At 39.2% G+C, this 19,933-nt stretch overlaps 1 protein-coding gene across 5 annotated transcripts in view; it reads right to left on the bottom strand.

The window, feature by feature from the left end:
- RBMS3 (RNA binding motif single stranded interacting protein 3) overlaps positions 1–19,933 on the bottom strand; it is a 1,606,934-nt gene that overhangs the window by 1,197,871 nt on the left and 389,130 nt on the right. The gene's annotated exons all lie outside the window — the stretch shown is intronic.

Below are 19,933 nucleotides of genomic sequence, written 5' to 3'. Positions count from 1 at the left end.
TGCCTCTTGTTAGCAGAAAATTCAATGTAGCCCCACCAACCAAAAAGTATCATTTATTTGCCACAAATATTTTGAAAGAATGTTTAATTCTTATCGCTCAAATGTAAATTTAAATTTAGTTATAATTTGATGAATTTACAATCATCAGTATCATCTTGTGATGTTTATAGTTGTTTTACAAATATGAAGCAATGTGTGATGAATTAAAAAATTTCTGGGCCAGTGCCACGGCTCAATAGGCTAATCCTCAGCCTGTGGCGCCGGCACACCGGGTTCTAGTCCCAGTCGGGGCGCCAGATTCTGTCCTGGTTGCTCCTCTTCCAGTCCAGCTCTCTGCTGTGGCCTGGGAGGACAGTGGAGGATGGCCCAAGTGCTTGGGCCCTGCACCCCATGGGAGACCAGGAGGAAGCATCTGGCTCCTGGCTTTGTACCAGCGCGGTGCGCCGGCTGCAGTGCACCGGCCGCAGCGGCCATTGTGGGGTGAACCAGCAGAAAAGGAAGACCTTTCTCTCTGTCTCTCTCTCACTGTCCACTCTGCCTGTCAAAAAAAAAAAATTTCTGAAAATGACCATAAGAATTAAAGACATTAATTTTGATGAAAAATATTACTGAAAAAATATTACTGAGAAAAAAAATTCAATGGTCACTTGTCAGAGACATAGGTTTAAATTCCTGCTCCAGCACTTTTGAGCAATGTGACTTGCTTAAACATTCTGAGCCTCCTCCATAAAACAGTCATTTCAGCTCTGTTTCCACCTCCTTCATCTGATTATGCTGCGGTGTTACAAAGAGAATGTATGCGTAGGTATCCCTGCTAATGTGAAAGTACTTTAGTACCTGAATGAACACGTGGACCAAACACAACAGCCTCAAGGTCAAATCCAAACTCTTCTTCTGGTTTTCTTACATCTTTTGCAATAAGTGCAAACACAGAGCATCCTGGGGGAGAATGAGGGGTGTAAGAGGACCCCACATCTACTCAGGCAACATGAAAGCAGCAGAGCTGAAAGTGTTGGCTGCAAGCCCCTGCTTGGAAGCTTAGCACAGGGATGTCACAGGCAGCAAAAATTTTCCTCTCCATGGCATAGGTAAAAGCCTCCAGGTACCAGGGACAGAGGGCTCATCTGTTAAGTCCCACCCTCCAGTACTCATTTGCACAGGGTTAGGAAGGGCCCCACAAGTCGCCTGTTCTGGCTCTCTGGAAACTTCTGTGGCTTTCATCAGAGTTATGCAAGTGAAACCAGGCCAGACATCCTTCCAGGGCCAAAATAGTTCGGAAACAAAAATACGCCGTGCGGCAAACCCAGCAAAGCCAAGGCAGCTGAATAAGCACCCAGCTCACAGCACAGGAAACCAGGCTGCCCTGTAAATAAAATTAACGTAATGGGACTCTGTCACCATCCCACGTCTGAGCTGAAAGCTGATTTCTGCCAAGCCCTGTATCCAATCAGATTCTATCTCTGAAAAATCCTGGGAGCCCCCATGCTCTAAAATAACTTCCTTAGGATCAGTCTCCCTTCTCTGTAGCACAGAGAAGACATGGAGAGGAGCTCTCCCATTCTGTGAGTTTAAGATCTATGGATTCCGACTGAATTATCTTAATGAGGAATGGCATTGGAGTGGGATTGAGCTAAGGGTTGGGAAGGTGATGAGAAGAAAGAGCAGTTTTCACTTTCTTTTTGTTTCTATGCTCCCCAAACTAAGAACTAATGATTCAGACACCTTCTCCTGTCCTTTCCAACAGGGCATCCAAAGAGAATGGCTCTCAAAGGATTTATCCATGAGGAAAGCAAGTTTACTTCTATACGCAAGAAAACGGTAGAACCTTGTTACGGATATGTCACAGCCTTATCCCAATAAACTTGGCTGTGTATTCAGATACATGGTTGAATGGACATATCCCACTAAGTAACCTCGCTGCCTCCCGCAGCCTATGCAGTGACCAAGAGAGGCAATCAGCAGCAGGTGAAGAAATTCATGTGCTCCTTGTTGCTGAAATCATGACTAATCCTGCGTGGCCAGAACAAATAAAAAGGTAGAGTGCTCCAACTGCAACATGTCTTTGATAATGCTTGCGTACAAACACTCAGCCCTAGTAGTCAACATCCCCAAGAAATACAAGTGCAGCTGGTTGACCCCCTGGTGTTCATGAACTCCTCCTTGTTCCCTGTGTCCTTCTGAGTGAGTACTTATATCACCTTATGCCCCCATGGGCTTGTAATCATCTCTTTCTCTGGTTACTCTCCATGGGGACCAGGTCAGAGCTCTACCCCGAGTGGACTGCCATGAATGGCCCAGTTGATTGACTGTCTTAGGTGAGACAGTCTAGAAACACGGGGAGAACAAGGATTGGGGACAAGACATAGTTTATACTCACTTGAGTGCACTTTTTTTGTTAATGAGCTGCACTTTTAGAATCAGGCCTAACTGTTTAGAAGTGAAATGTGTGAATAGGATGAGTACATGGAAGAAAAGCAGAAAAAAAGCCTGATATATTTCTTGATGTGTAGTGGATAGGGAAAAAAGGGCAAATGTGAATTCCATAAGTGTCTACTACTGGGTGGGGTATTAAGAGGGGAATGGTGGGATGGAATGGCAGATTCTTGTATATTCAAAACACATCTGTCTACGGTAATGTAGTAAAGTTTTTGCTCTGAATCATCACAGTTTAATACCTCAAACACTCCACACGTTTGAGAAAACATAAGTGTTATCTAACAGGATTTTTGTGAAAATTAAAGTACCCGAAAGTATGCTCCATAAAGGGTTGATATTCAGTAAATATGGCTATAATTATGGCTTGGATGCAAAATATAAATTTGCTGAGGAATATTGCCTATACACCTAGACTGTGTATTACAAGTCTACATGCCACCTAAAATTAGAATTCAATTCAAATGTAAATTTTGCAACTACATTTTTATCTACTTTTTAAACCTAATTTATTATCAATTATCATGTTATTGAGTATTAATGCAAACAACACATGCCATGTACTACATAGATACAAATCTAAAATATAATGCTATTCCCTTTGTCCCTCCTCCCCCTTTTATTCCTTCCTTCCTTCCTACCTCCTTTCTTCCTTCCTTCCTTCCTTTTTCTTTCCAATTTTTGAGACAACATATTTTTATTTACATTTTAATAAAAGGCTTAATGCTTCACTAAGTAAAGATTTCAATAAACAAAAAGTAAAAAATAAAAACAGTTCAGCAGGAATATACGCAAGGGCTATAAACAACAATCAAATGAAAAGATGTCCACTCCACTGATACACAGTAAATTCTAAAATAATGATAGTAGTATATCATTCTTAACCATTGGTTTGACAAGGATATAAATCAAAGTTAGGCAAAGCTATATTTGCAGAAATATTGATACATACAAGCATTTCTGTCCTTTTTTGCTTTTGTTTTTGATTTTTTTTTCTTTTTAAATTTTAGCTCCCACATGTAAGAGAGAACATGCAGTATTTGTTTTTCTTTGTCTAGCTTATTTCATTCGACATGATGTTTGCTGGTTTGATCCATTTTGATGCACATGGTAGAATTTATTCTTTTTAGAGCTGAACAATATTCTAGCGTTTATATGCCACATTTTATTTACCCATTCATTTGATGGTGGGAATCTTACTTAATTCCATATTTTGCAATTGTGAATAGTGTTTCTATATCAATGGTGATTCAGGTATCTTTTCGCTACAATCTGTTCATGTCGTTGGCTTGACACCCAGTAATGGTACTGATAATATGTCAAGTCTGTTTCTAGAATTTTGAGAAATCTCCACACAGTGGCTACATTAATTTGTATCCCCACTGACAGGGTGTAATAGTTCCCCTTTCTCCACATCCTCGCTGGCATTTGTTAATTTCTGCCTTTTGGATTTTAGCCATTCTGACAGGGGTGAAGTGATATCTCATTCTGGTTTTGATTTGAATTTCCCTGATGGCGAGTGATGGTAAGCATTTTTTCATATATTTGTTGACCATTTGTATTTCTTCTTTTGAGAATTGTCTGTTGAGGTCTTTTGCCCATCTCTTAGCTGGATTGGCTAGTTTTTTTGTTGTTGTTAAGTTTTGTGAGTTGCTGATATATTCTGGATATTAATCCTTTGTGAGCTAGGTTGCTTTGAATATTTTTGCCCATTCTATTAGATGTCTCTTCAAAGCCTCCAAATTTACTCCAGGTATCTAACAGCATACTCAACTATAACTGTTTAAAGTTTTCATTCAATGTTAAAGCAAATTCTGAGGGAACAGAGGGGACAGAATTTTTGAAGGATAGCAGTTTCAAATGCAGTACAAAATAACGTTATAGACAGAGCTCAAACATGATGCATATGAGCACGCAACACAGTCAATGCCAATGTCAGCTAAGACCTATCACAGAACAGCGTGCCAAATGCAGTTAGTTTCCTTCCACTAATTCTCTTTGCTATCTTCATTGAAGCACCTTGTAATATAAGGGTGATTGTGAAATATAAAAAGTTAGACTTTGGAGTTAGCAAGCGACATCATAATACATTACACTTGGAAGTCTTTAGACAACCTAATTCAATTCAGTTTTCCACCCATGTAAAAAATTCCAATGTAGAGCATGTCAGTTACCCATTGAAACCTAAAAAAATTACAGGAGTTCATTGCCTCCTCAGGCTTTCTACTCCAATTTACACAGTTCTACTAGCTAAGAAAGTTCTTCCTGCCCAATTGAATTCTGCCTGATTGTAACAGTTTCTCCCACCTGCAAGGATAATACAAAATTAATCTATTCTCTTTTCTACCTAAAGACACTTTAAATAGATACTGACTGCTATTAAAGCGTCTCTAAAATTTTTCTCCCATAAACCAAATATCCTTAGTACCATGAAAATTTTATTTCTTAGCTTTATATGAACTCCAGTCAGTCTCCTATAGGATCAATGAAGCCCCTATTCCACTCGGTACACTGGTGTGATTGAGAGGGAGAATTCAGGACAGCACTACCCTCTCCTTTAGACTTAATATTAACACATCACTGGGATCTCACTCACAGAGATCTTTCATTTAGGTCTTCTTCTTTTTTTTTCTTTTTCATGGTATCTTGGCTTTCCATGCCTACAATACTCTCATGGGCTCTTCAGCCAGATCCGAATGCCTTAAGGGCTGATTCTGAGGCCAGAGTGTTGTTTAGGACATCTAAGGAGGTACCCTTCTCTGAAGGGAGGAGAGAACTTCCACTTTGACTATGACCCTATCGGAATAAGATCAAAGTCAGCGAACTCTAAAGGCTTCCATAGCCTTGGCAACTCATGACTAGAGCCTAGGGAGATTACTGACGCCATAAACAAGAGTGTCAAATTGTTAAGTCAACAACAGGAGTCACTGTGTACTTACATCCCATGTGGGATCTGTCCTTAATGTGTTGTCTAATGTGCAGTGATGCTATAACTAGTACTGAAACAGTATTTTTACACTTTGTGTTTCTGTGTGGGTGCAAACTGATGAAATCTTTACTAATTATATACAAAATCGATCTTCTGTATATAAAGATAATTGGAAATGAAAAAAAAAACCTGGTGTTAAATTGGAAATGGTATAGAAAATTAATTAATTTTTAAAAAAATATTATGTAGGATCTCTGTCTTTAATGTGCTGTACACTGTTATTTAATGCTATAACTAGTACTCCAACAGTATTTTTTTCACTTTGTGTTGCTATATGGGTGCAAACTGTTGAAATCTTTACCTAATATATACTAAACTGATCTTCTGTATATAAAGAGAATTGAAAATGAATCTTGATGTGAATGGAAGGGGAGAGGGAGCAGGAAAGGGGAGGGTTGCGGGTGGGAGGGAAGTTATGGGAGGGGGGAAGCCATTGTAACCCATAAGCTGTACTTTGGAAATTTATATTCATTAAATAAAAGTTTAATAAATGAAAAAAAAATCACATCACCAGTGCAATCCAAAAGGACCTCAGTTAATCACTGTTTGTTTGTAGGGGATTGGGTTTGTGTAAAAATCTGCTCACGTTAACAGGAACCCAGACTGATCTCTTTACCTCTGTATCTTTAACCTGAACATTTCATTTTTAATTTTTCCATGTTAAATGAAGTCACCTTGGTTTCAGCTGTTTGTTCTAACCTAATTAAAAATCATTCAAAACTCCGTATCTACCATGTGATGCCCAGTTTTTTGGCTTGGGGTACCTTGTCAATCCATGTCCAAGTTGTTCAGCAGCTTTTTGAAGGGGACAGGGACAAGTGAGGAGCCCCGAAGCTGAGCATTCTGGCACCACCTTCAGGGTAACAGCTCACGAATCATATTTATTGACAGCTGTCCAGCTTGTCAGCCAGAAATCAATACAAGCCATTGAATGTCTTGCTCAAATTCAAAAATATCTTGATTTTTTAAAAAATCACCTTATACGAAAGTCTAGTATTTTATCAAAAAGGGAATCAACAGTAACATGTATGCCCATCCTTTTGGAAAATATTCTAAGGTCTAATGGTTTCCTTCTTTTCCATAAAATTACAGGGCTAGTATTGCTAATATACTTGTATTACCCAGAAATTAGTGTCAAATGTACAGATCCGACAGATGCCCAATCCATTTGTCTGTCACTTTTTGTACACTGTAGTATCTATGTTCTTTTTTTTTTTTAAGATTTATTTATTTATTTGAAAGTCAGAGTTACACAGAGAGAGGAGAGGCAGAGAGAGAGAGAGGTCCTCCATACGATGGTTCACTCCACAGATGGCCACAACGGCCAGAGCTGTGCCAGTCCGAAGCCAGGAGCCAGGAGCTTTTTCCTGGTCTCCTGTGTGGGTGCAGGGGCCCAAGGACTTGGGCCATCTTCTACTGCTTTCCCAGGCCATAGCAGAGTTGGATCGGAAGTGGAGCGGCCAAGTCTCGAACAGATGCCCATATGGGATGCAGGCGCTTCAGGCCAGGGCGTTAACCCACTGTGCCACAGCGCCAGCTCCCAGTATCCATATTCTTTCCAAGGCTTCTGCTTAGTTCTTCTGTTGTCTTCAACTTTGTCCATTCTCCAAAATGTAATTTATCCAGTGTAGATATTATAAATGATTTTAAGTGAGGTAGGCATTTGTAAAGAAACCATGGGGAAGTCTGCATCACATGTTGGAATGGCTGCATTTGAGTCACAGCTCTGCCTCCATTTTCAGCGTCCTGCTAATGTACTCTCTGGTAGACAGCAAGTGATCATTCAAGTACTTGGATCTCTGCCATGCACATGGGAGACCAGCATTGGGCTGTTGTGGGCACTTGGGAACCAGTAAACTGAAGGTCTTTCTGCCTTTCTAATAATAACAACAACATTAACAATAATAAAGTTGGTATTTAAGAAAAAAAGGAAATCATTTTAAGTATCTCAGTATTTTCTTACAGCTTTCCTTTCCTGGATATCTACACATTCTTATTAATTTTTATTCTACTTTACAGTGTGACAAAACAAAGTCAGATGAAAACATAAAGTTATGTCTTATTTACATCATTTGTTAATGTTAAACTGTAGTTCCCAAAACAGTTTTTCTGCTTTCTATGATTTGGAAAGGAGACAAGGGAATGCTGAGAGATAATTTTATTTCAAACATGAAATACTTACATGATTTTAAATTACTGTTATTTAAAATGTTTTTAATATTTAATTTCAGAATAGTCTCAAATTTACAAAGCAAAAATTGTGAGCTAGTAATACAAAGAGTTCCTATATATCCCTCATCCCATTTCTCCTATTAACATCTCATATTACTATCATTAACCATGCCAAGCTTCCATTATTATATAAAAATTAACTATTTTTTTAAAAAAAGTTTTATATTTTTATATCTGTATTTATTTCTAACTATAAAAATGATATACTGTAAATAAAAACATCTATACCCTCACAACTCAAACACAAATATCACCAATATTTTGACCGGTTTCTAGCTTTTATTTTCAAAACTCACACACAAACACATACATACACTCATAAAACACTCATACATATACATATACACATGCATCAGACACACATATACATATACATATGCATATAATTTCTATATTATTTCCACTTAAAACCTTGCCATATGATTTTCCAACAGCAAAAGAGATTCCTTGATAATTTAAATATTATATTCTAACATATGAACATTTTTCTAATGCTGAATATTTAAATTTTACAAAATTGCACTACTTGCTATTATAAATAATACAGCAATAAAAATATACATGAATCATTTTACTTATTTCACATTGTTCCTATCTTAAAATAGTTTTCTTAGCAAGAATATCACATTACAAGGGTTTTGAGGGGGTGGCAGAGTGTTTTTTTTTCCAAGAAAATGGTATTTAGGTAGTAAATTTCTGAATTCTTATTCATGGTGTGATACAACATTTCTTTTAATTTCATGATCAAAAATTAACTGGCTAAACACAAAATTCTTAGATCATAATCTCTCAATTCAATGCTGTCCAACATTGTTTTGGGACATATTCTACATATTCTATTAGTGTCAGATGTTACTCAATTTGTTTTCCATCATAGGAAATTAGTAATTTTTTGTACAATATTATAGGATTATTTTCTTTTCAAATATGATGGGCTTCAGAAAGTCTGTGGAAACTTTATCTTTTAATTCCATTTCTCCAAAAACTTTTATTCTTGTTTTTAAATTTTTTAAAAAACAGGTTTATTTAGTTCACAGTCCTGGAGGCTTTTTAAACATTTTTTTGTTTTTTATGTATTTGAAAGACAGAGTTGCAGAGAGAGGTAGAGGCAAAGAGGGGTCTTCCACCTGTTAGTTCACTCCCCAACAGCCAGAGCTGAGCTGATCCGAAGCCAGGAGCCAGGAGCTTCTTTCATGTCTCCCATGTGGGTGCAGGGACCCAAGGACTTGGGCCATCGTCCACTGCTTTCCCAGTCACATCAGCACGGAAATGGATCGGAAGTGGAGCAGCCAGGAATCAAACTGGCACACATCTGGGATGTGGACTCTGCAGGCAGCAGCTTTACCCACTATGCTGCAACCCCAGTTCCTATCCACAAACTTTTAAAGCTGCTTATATGCTACCAAGAAATGATGCTTTATATTTCATGCTTTATGTTCCATACCCATTGCCCTTAGTCCATTCCTGACATTTATACATGGAAGTTTAGACTAAAAATACCAGGAATGTTGTGAATTTAGGAAAAATGTTTCATATTCGGAAAATGAGATGAAACATATTTTTCTTCTTGCATTAAAACAAGGATAACTAGGCATCCTCTATACTTATTTCTTTGTAAAATGGACTAATTATAAGTGTTCTTTCAAACTAGGAATTCTGCAGTTCTTACTTTTGTTCTTAAGAGCAAATCACAAGAAATTTCTTAATGTATGACTCCCTTGTTCATATAATAATACCACTGTATTATTTTATTTATAATATATTGAATTTGGAAAGGGATAGTATCTTATGCATATTATTAAACATTATCCTAGAATATGTTGCCTGGCTCTTTTAGGACTAGAAAATGTATGGATTTTTCAACTATCTTACAACAGATCTGCTTAATTTCATTATAAAATAAGACTTTTTAAAAAGTACAAAATCATTTTATTTTCCAAATCCAGACTGCTTCTCTTAATTATGTTTTTATTTATTGCTTTTATTCTAGTGGTTCTCAATTATTCCTCAGGAAAATGTGAGGTTTATATCTTTCATTTGTGAGATTTTCACGTTTTTGTCTTGCACCTCTTCATTCTAGCATACATTGTACATTTCAAAAATTCATGGAAAACTGCATTTTCACGAACTTTTCATAAGTATTCTCATATAGAGCCATGGTTTTGAAGGCAATGCTGAAAAGCTGCTGTCACTATTTGCAAAACAGAAAAGATTTGAAGTAAAAATTATAGAAAAGTGGCCCAAGTCCTTGGCCCCTACACCCATGTGAGAGGCCTAGAAGAGGCTCTCTGCTCCTGGCTTCAGATTGGCACAGCTCTGGCCATTGCGGGCAACTGGGGAGTGAACCAGGGAATGGGAGACCTCTGTCTTCCTCTCCTTCTCTCTCTGTGTAACTCTGACTTTCAAATACACAATCTAGGGTTGGTGCTGTGGCATAGTAGGTAAAGCCATGACCTGCAGTGTTGGCATCCCACATGGGCACTAGTTCAATTCCCAGATGCTCCACTTCCTACCCAGCTCCCTGCTATGGCCTGAGAAAGCCATAGAGGCCCATGGACTTGGGCCCCTGCACTGGTGTGGGAAGACCTGGAAAAAACTCCTGGCTCCAGGTTCTAGATTGGCATAGCTCCAGCCATTGTGGTCTTCTGGGAATTGAATCAGCAGATGGAAGACACCTCTCTCTCTCTCTCTCTCTCTCTCTCTCTCTCTCTCTGCATAACTCTTTCAAGTAAATGAATAAATCTTCAAATAAATGAATAAATCTTTAAATAAATAAATAATCTTTTTAAAAAAGCTACAGAAATATCTTAAAATATACATTGTCAGCAGTGTATCTATTAAATGCATGATTGCCTTTGCTTAGATTAGTCACAATCTTCAAGTCAAAATGGATTTTAGAACATCATCTCAGGGTTGGTTCAAAGATGGTGGACTAGGGAGAGAGCTCACTTATACTCTAGGAAGAGATAGTTTAATAAAAGTGGAGATACTGCAGTCTCAGGGGAGAGTTAGGGAAAAAATGGCAGAGGAAACTCTTCCGGAATTAGAGGGACATGGTGGATCTACATGGATGGCACAGGAGCCCATGGCTTGAGACCCCAACTGCCGAGAGTCTCCACTCCAGTGCTGGAAAGGGAGGTGAGACAAAACCACAGCAGCCTGAGACACTGGCAGGAAAGTAGCAGGAAGAGCCTAGAGGGAACGAGGCTGGAAGCCCAGTGGGGGAAAGTTCACCAGCCTAACTAGAGGAGAGAAAAAATAAAAGGGATGGTACAGACGCGATTCTCTCTCCACTTACCTTATAAAAGCCTACGAGCCGATAGAGCTGTGCCATTTTAGACATACATTACAGCTGCGCCAGCTCAGGTCTGTGCCCACCCTCAGCCAAGCAGAAAAACCTGACTCTGGTGAGGAGAAATAACAGGAGACTAAAACCTAGTGAATGTGTGGAGCTTATGAACTGGGACTAAAAAATATATATATATGAGGGTGTGTGGGAGAACTCACAGTGTGGCTGAGACATGAGTACTCTCAGTGGGAGACACCACAAATTTGGGCAGCCTTGGCAACCTGGTGAGACATTGCAGGGGAATCTGAGCTTACACTGAGGACTGCACAGATACTTTGTGTGTGGTCCTTGGGGTAGAGCAGATGAATATTATATGCACTGTGGCTAGTGCTAAGGCATTGATCGCCATCGAGGAGAAGAGCTCAGCTGAGCAGAATTACTTCCCTTCTTAATAAAAAGAGAGAGAGAGAGAGAGAGAGAGAGAGAGAGAGAGAGAGAGAAGATTTACCATGTCAAAACTGGATTTGCCACCTTGGGCGCACCCTTAACCCTGAAGAACTGAACAGAGCTCTCTGGCCACACCCACCACAAGCCTCTAAAGATTCACCAAAAGCAGACAGTCCACTTAATCTAGAGTCATAGTATAATGAGAAAAGCCACCACAGCAGAAAAAAAGAAGAAGAAACAAAATATATCTCCACAATGCCAAAAAACAAATGCAGAAACCGAGGAAACAAGAACAAGAACAAGGAAGACATGATGATGCTCCCATAAGAACATGACACTCCAATACAAGATTATGAAGATGAGGAGATAGAAGAAATACAGGAAATGGATTTTTAAGAATATTTAGATGTTCTCAAAAACAAATGCATGAACTACTGAAATCCAGGCAGGACAGAACAAAAAATCTCTCATGAAAATGAAATCTTAAGAAGGAAAAAAAATGAAATGAGGAATTTAGTAGAACATGAAATAGAAATATTGAAGAGAAATCAACATGAAATGAAGAATTCAGTAGAACAAATAAAAAACACATTTGAGAGCCTTAAAAACAGAATCAATGAGGCAGAAGAGAGAGTAGCAGACTTAGAAGACAGAGTACAGGAAGTATGCAGTCAAACCAAAGAAAAGAAGAGGAAATTAGAAATCTAAAAAATATTTTTGGGAATCTACAGGATACTATTAAAAAACCCAACATGCGGATTCCAAGAATTCCTGAAGGCATGGAGAGAAAGAAAGGATTAGAAGGCCTTTTTAGTGAGATACTAGCAGAAAACTTCCCAGGTTTGGAGAAAGAAAGAGACATCCAAGGACAGGAAGCACACAGAACTCCCAACAAACATGACCATATGATATCCTCACCATGATATATTGTAATCAAACTCACCACAGTGAAACATAAAGAAAAGATTCTAAAATGTGCAAGAGAGAAACGCCAGATTACTCTCAGAGGATCTCCAATCAGAATCACAGCAGACTTCTCATCAGAAACCCTACAGGCTAGGAGGGAATGGCGAGATATAGCCCAAGCACTAACAGAAAAAAATTGCCAGCCCATAATATTATATCCTGCAAAGCTCTCATTTGTGAATGAAGGTGAAATAAAGACCTTTCATAGCAAACAGAAATTGAAAGAATTTGTCGCCACTCGTCCAGCCCTGCAAAAGATGCTTAAAGATGTGTTACACACAGAAACACAGAAACATGGCCATCAAAAAGAAAGAAGGTAAAGGAAGAAAATCTCTCAGTTAAATATCACAGGATGTTCAAACTATATATTAGAAATATCTTTGGAAAAATTCAGGGCAAAGTCACTAATTATCAATAGTCACATTGAATGTAAATGGCCTCAACTCTCCAGTTAAAAGACACAGACTGGCTGAAGGGATTGAAAAACAAAACCCATTGATTTGCTGCTTACAAGAAACACATCTTTCCAACAAAGATGCATGTAGACTGAAAGTGAAAGGTTGTAAAAAGATAGTCCATAACAACAGAAACCAAAAAAGAGCTGGTGTACCCATCTTAATATCAGACAAAATAAACTTTAACACAAAAACAGTTAAGAGAGAAAAAGAGGGGCATTATATAATGACTAAGGGATCAATTCAACAGGAAGATGTAACTATTATGAAAGTATATGCACCTAATTACAGGGCACAGGTTTATTTAAAAGATATGCTAGGGGACTTCAAGGGAGACTTAAACTCCAATACAACAGTATTGGGGGACTTCAATATTCCACTTTCAGAAATAGACAGATCAACCAGACAGAGGATCAACAAGGAAACAGCAGATTTAATCGACACTATAGACCAAATGGATCTAACAGATATCCACAGAACTTCTCATCCTACACTTAAAGAATACACGTACTTCTCAGCAGTACATGAAACTTACTCCAGGATTGACTGCATACTAGGCCATGAAGCAAGTCTCAGCAAATTCAAAATAATTGAAATCATATAATGCATCTTCTCAGATCACAATGATATGAAGCTGGAAATTAGCAACCCAGGAAGCCCTAGAGCATACCAAAGACATGCAGAATGAACAACATGCTGCTGAATGAAAAGTGGGTCATAGAAGAAATCAAAATAGAAATCAAAAACTTTTTGGAAGTTTATGAAGATAACAACACAACACATCAAAACTTATGGGATACAGCAAAAGCAGTGTTAAGAGGAAAGTTTATAGCAATAGGTGCCCACATCAAGAAATTGGAAAGGCACCAAATAAATGAGCTTTCAATGCACCTCAAGGATCTAGAAAAAACTACAGCAAACCAGACCTAAAACTAGTAGATGAGAAATAATTAAAATTAGAGAAGAAATCAACAAAATTGAATTCAAAAAAATTACAAAATATCAGTAAAACTAAGAGCTGGTTTTTTGAAAAAATAAACAAAATTGACACCTCATTGACTGCCCAACTAAATTAAAAAAGCAGAGAAAACACCCAAATCAATAAAATCAGAAATAAAAAAGGGAATAAAATAAAAATAAAAAATAAAAGAAATTTAAAAAATCATCAGAAATTACTACAAAGAGTTGAATGCCAGCAAACAAGGAAATCTATCAGAAAAGAATAGATTCCTGGACACATGCAACCTACCTAAATTGAACCATGAAGACACAGAAACCCTAAACAGACCCATAACTGAGTCAGAAATTGAATCAGTAACAAAGGCCCTCCCACTAAAGAAAAGCCCAGGACTGGATGGATTCACTGCTGAATTCTACCAGACATTTAAGGAAGAACTAACTCCAATTCTTTTCAAACTACTCAGAACAATCCAAAAAGAAGGAATCCTCCCAAATTATTTCTATGAATCCAGCATCACCTTAATTCCTGAGGCAGAGAAAGAGAATTACAGACCAATTTCCCTGATGCAAATAGACACAAAAATTCTCAATAAAATTCTGATCAATAGAATGCAACAACACATCAGAAAGATCATCCATCCAGGGATTTATCCCTACATGCAGGGATGGTTAAATGTTCGCAAATCAATCAATATGATATACCCTATTAAAAAACTCAAGAAGAAAAACCATATGATTATCTCAATAGATGCAGAGAAAGCATTTGATAAAATACAACACCCTTTCATGATGAAAACTCTAAGCAAATTGGGTTATAGAAGGAACATTCCTCAATACAATCAAAGCAATTTATGAAAAACCCACAGCCAGCATCCTATTGAATGGGGAAAGTTAGAAGCACTGGAAGCATTTCCACTGAGATCTGGTACCAGACAGGGATGCCCATTTTCCCCATTGCTATTCAATACAGTTCTGGAAGTTTTAGCCAGAGCCGTTAGGCAAGAAAAAGAAATTAAAGGGATACAAATTGAGAAGGAAAAAGTCAAACTATCCCTCTTTGCAGATGATATGATTCTTTATTTAGGAGACCCAAAGAACTCTACTAAGAGACTGCTGGAACTCATCGAAGAGTTTGGCATGGCAAAGTAGCAGGATATAAAATCAATGCACAAAAAGCAACAGCATTTATACACAGGCATTGTCACGGATGAAAACAAACTTCTAAGATCAATCCCATTCACAATAGCTACAAAATCAATCAAATACCTTGGAATAAACTTAACCAACGATGTCAAAGATCTCTACGATGAGAATTACAAAACCTTAAAGAAAGAAATAGAAGAGGATACCAAAAAATGGAAAATTCTTCCATGCTCATGGATTGGAAGAATCAATGTCATCAAAATGTCCATTCTCTCAAAAGCAATTTATAGATTCAATGCGATACCAATCAAAATACCAAAGGCATTCTTCTCAGATCTGGAAAAAATGATGCTGAAATTCATATGGAGACATAGGAGACCTCGAATAGCTAAATCAATCTTGTGCAACAAAAACAAAGCCAGAGGCATCACAATACCAGATTTCAGGACACATTACAGGGCAATTACAATCAAAACAGCATGGTACTAGTATGGAAACAGATGGATAGACCAAAGGAACAGAATAGAAACACCAGAAATCAATCCAAACATCTAAAGCCAACTTATATTTGATCAAGGATCTAAAATCAATTCCTGGAGCAAGGACAGTCTATTCAATAAATGGTGCTGGGAAAACTGGATCTCCATGTGCAGAAGCATGAAGCAAAACCCCTACCTTACACCTTCTTGGAAAAGACCCTGGAAGCACAGGCAGTCAAAGCCAAAATTGACAATTGGGATTACATCAAATTGAGAAGTTTCTCTACTGCAAAAGAAACAGTCAGGAAAGTGAAGAGGCAACCAACAGAATGGGAAAAATTACTTGAAAATTATGCAACAAATAAAGGATTAATAACCAGAATCTACAAAGAGATCAAGAAACTCCACAACAACAAAACAAACAACCCACTTAAGAGATGGGCCAAGGACCTCAATAGACATTTCTCAAAAGGGGAAATCCAAATGGCCAACAGACACATGAAAAAATCTTCAGCATCACTAGCCATCAGGGAAATGCAAATCAAAACCACAATGAGGTTTCACCTCACCCCAGTTAGAATGGCTCACATTCAGAAATATACCAACAACAGATGCTGGTGAGGATGTGGGGAAAAAGGGACACTAACCCACTGGTGGGAATGCAAACTGGTTAAGCCACTATGGAAGTCAGTTTGGAGATTCCTCAGAAACCTGAATATAACCCTGCCATAAAACCCAGCCATCCCACTCCTTGGAATTTACCCAAAGGAAATTAAATTGGCAAATAAAAGAGCTGTTTGCACCTCAATGTTTATTGCAGCTCAATTCACAATAGCTAAGACCTGGAATCAACCTAAATGCCCATCAACAGAAGACTGGATAAATAAATTATTGGATATGTACTCTATAGAATACTATACAGCAGTCAAAAACAATGAAATTCAGTCATTTGCAACAAAATGGAGGAATCTGGAAAACATCATGCTGAGTGAATTAAGCCAGTCCCAAAGGGACAAATATCATATGTTCTCCCTGATTGGTGACAACAACTGAGTACCTAAAAGGAAACCTGTTGAAGCGAAATGGACACTATGAGAAACAATGACTTGATCAGCCCTTGTCCTGACTGTCAAGGAACAACTTACTACTTTATTCCTCATAGTATTTTTTTTTGTTCTGCTTAATACCATTGGTTGAACTCTTTAATTAAAACACAATTTTTCTTAGGTGTTTAAATTTAACTGAAAAGTGTGAGTAAGAGAGGGAGGAGATATACAGTTTGGGATAAACTCAATCTGACTTGCCCCAAACGGTAGAGTTAGAAACGTGCCAGGGGATTCCAATTTAATCCCATCAGGGGGGCATGTACCAATGCCATCTCACTAGTCAAAGTGATCAGTTTCAGTTCATAATTGATCATAATGATAGGATTAAGAGTCAAAGGGATCACATAAACAAGACAAGTGTGCTAATACTAACTGATAGAATGAAAAAGGAGAGAACAATCCAACATGGGAAGCAGGATACACAGCAGACTCATAGAATGGCAAATGTCCTAAACAGCACTATGGCCTCAGAATCAGCCCTTAAGGTATTTGGATCTGGCTAAAAAGCCCATGAGAGTTTCTCAGGCATGGAAAGCCAAGACACTCTGGCAAAAAAAAAAAAAAATGACCTAAATGAAATATCTCTGCGAGTGAGATCCCAGCAGGAAGAATGGGCCATCAAAGAAGGAGGTACCTTTTTTGAAGGGAGGAGAGAACTTCCACTTTAACTATGGCCTTGTCTAAATAAGATCAGAGTTGGTGAACTCAAGAGGCTTCCATAGCCTTGGCAACTCATGACAAGAACCTCAGGTGATTACTGACGTCATGATTTACAGTGTCAATTGTTAAATCAACAACAGGAGTCATTGTGCCCTTATTCCCCATGTAGGATCTCTGTCCTTAATGTGTTTTACTATGTGAAATAATGCTATAACTATTACTCAAACAGTACTTTATACTTTGTGTTTCTGTGTGAGTGCAAACTGTTGAAATCTTTACTTAATATATACTAAATTGATCTTCTGTATATAAAGATGATTGAAAATGAATCTTGATGTGAATGGAATGGGAGAAGGAGTGGGTGATGGGATGGTTGCAGGTGGGAGGGAAGTTATGGGGGGAAAAGCCGCTATAATCCAAAAGTTGTACTTTGGTAATTTATATTAAATAAGTTAAAAAAAATAAAAAATTAAAAAGGGATATCGTCTCTTCTCCTTGAACCACATATTCCCATAATTTTATGATATCTTTTCCTGGAGGCACATTCTGCTGGATTTCGAAACTAGAGAGAAGTGTCATATCTGTTTTATTCTATAATCCAGCCCTGATACCTAACAAATTATCAAGCTCAGATAAGAAGTTCTCAAAATGTATGAGACTGATAACTAACACTGATAATAAAAAAGGTCTCTTAATTTTATGATAATATTAAGCTCTCTATAGTCACTTCATTCATCCCTTGAATCTTTTGGTTTCTGACTTAATGGGATGTGGGAACTAGGATAAGGCCTGAGTTCTAGAAAGAAAGAATTCTTTGCCCTCAAAATGATTATTAACAAGTAGATAAAGAAGGAGACTAAGAACAGAGAGAGGTACTGGGATACAGAGACTCGTAGGGGTGTTAACAGAATGTGGGGAACCCCACAGGAATCTCAAAAAGAGTCACGATCACCGCTTACCTGAAAAGGAGAAGAACTGTGGAAACACAGTAAAACATTGAGTTAAGAAGTTACCACTAGCCACAAAATAAAAGTAAAGTGGAGTTATAAGTCAGGAGCTGAGGCAATGCCTAATGGCTGTTAGGGAGACGCTCCTAATCACACCAAGCAGACATCCCTGGTCAGTCAGATAACAGTGTGCTATGGACAGTACCCTCCTACCCACGCTGACTGGACAGTTCAGACATAAGCAAGGAGGAACCAGCATTGATTGGACAAGTTGGAGGATGGCAAGCTGGAGAACTGCCAAAAATAAGGATAAAAAGGGAGCCCTTGCACCACTCTCCATCCTCTCGGGGATCATGGTCCGGTGTGTGTGAACCTCTGGATCTGCACACATCTGGAGCTGAAAGGGCAGCCCGCTACTCTGCACGGAGCAGATAGCGGCACCAGCCGACAACGGACAAAGGGCCCGGCATGTGTGAACGTCTGGATCTCCACACATCCGGAGCTGAAGTGGCAGCCTGCTACTCTGCACAGAGCAGGTAGCAGCACAAGCCGACCTGCAGAGCTGTCCCTGAGCTGTAACCCCACTGTCTGAGTGTGTGTGTGTGTGTGTGTGCGGCCCAGTGCGAGCGAACCTCTCGATCTCCTCTCATTTGGAGTCGAAGAGCCAGCCTGCTAGCTTTTGCTCGCCGCACAAGGCGATGCCGGGATCAAGAGGCCAGTGGAGCTGGCCAGCCAAGATGCCGTCTCACCGCCTTGCCTGGAGTCCTTATCAGCCTGCTGCCAGCCCTGACCCTGAAGCCAGACCAGGCCTCTCAGCAGGGGACCTCTCCAACTTCTCGCCTGGCCGTCCGCCTGGGAACTTTGAGCCTACTGCCCAGAGTGTCAGCCTTCCCACAACTTCCTGCCTGTAAGTGACTGATCCAAGATCCATCTCTGCCAAGACATGGAGCTCTGGACCTTGAACACTGACACTCTTTTTCGTGACCGTGATACGAGCCTTGAAAACGCATCTTTTACAAATAGTGTTAATCATGTGTATTGATAGTGATATTAGTGATATTGATAGGTGTGTTAAGTAATTATGTTAAGTTAGGTGATTAAGCTAAGTAGCTAAGCTAAGTAGTTAAGTCATGATTAAGTAGTGATGTTAAGTTTATTAAGTGTATTAAATAGTATAGATTGATAAGTATATTGATACTGATAAGTGTATTGACCTCAATGAGCATGCTGATGAGTAATGTGATATAAAAACCCCTGGTGTGTCCCTGGTGTGTGAATAATAAAATTGGAAAAGCCAGTCTTCTTTTTTTTTTTTTTTTTTTTTTGACAGGCACAGTGGACAGTGAGAGAGAGACAGAGAGAAAGGTCTTCCTTTTGCCGTTGGTTCACCCTCCAATGGCCGCCGCGGTTGGCACGCTGCGGCCGGTGCATCGCACTGATCCGATGGCAGGAGCCAGGTGCTTCTCCTGGTCTCCCATGGGGTGCAGGGCCCAAGCACTTGGGCCATCCTCCACTGCACTCCCGGGCCACAGCAGAGAGCTGGCCTGGAAGAGGGGCAACTGGGACAGGATCGGTGCCCGGACCAGGACTAGAACCCGGTGTGCCGGCGCCGCAAGGCGGAGGATTAGCCTAGTGAGCCGCGGCGCCGGCCGGAAAAGCCAGTCTTGTGTCCTGGTGTTCCTTTCTTCCCCGTGACTGACAAGTCATACGTCGCACTTGCTACTGTCGAGCTGCGTGACAGTAGGTGCTCGGGACACAGAAATCCACAGAAAGCACCTAAGGGAGCCAGCACAATAAGGTTCAGAAGGGACACTCTGCTTTCAGGCC

This window comes from Lepus europaeus, chromosome 2 (genome assembly GCF_033115175.1).
Source record: "Lepus europaeus isolate LE1 chromosome 2, mLepTim1.pri, whole genome shotgun sequence".
Taxonomy (NCBI): Eukaryota; Metazoa; Chordata; class Mammalia; order Lagomorpha; family Leporidae; genus Lepus; species Lepus europaeus.
Note: the sequence above shows the minus strand (reverse complement) of the source record. Positions and strands in the feature narration are given on the sequence as shown.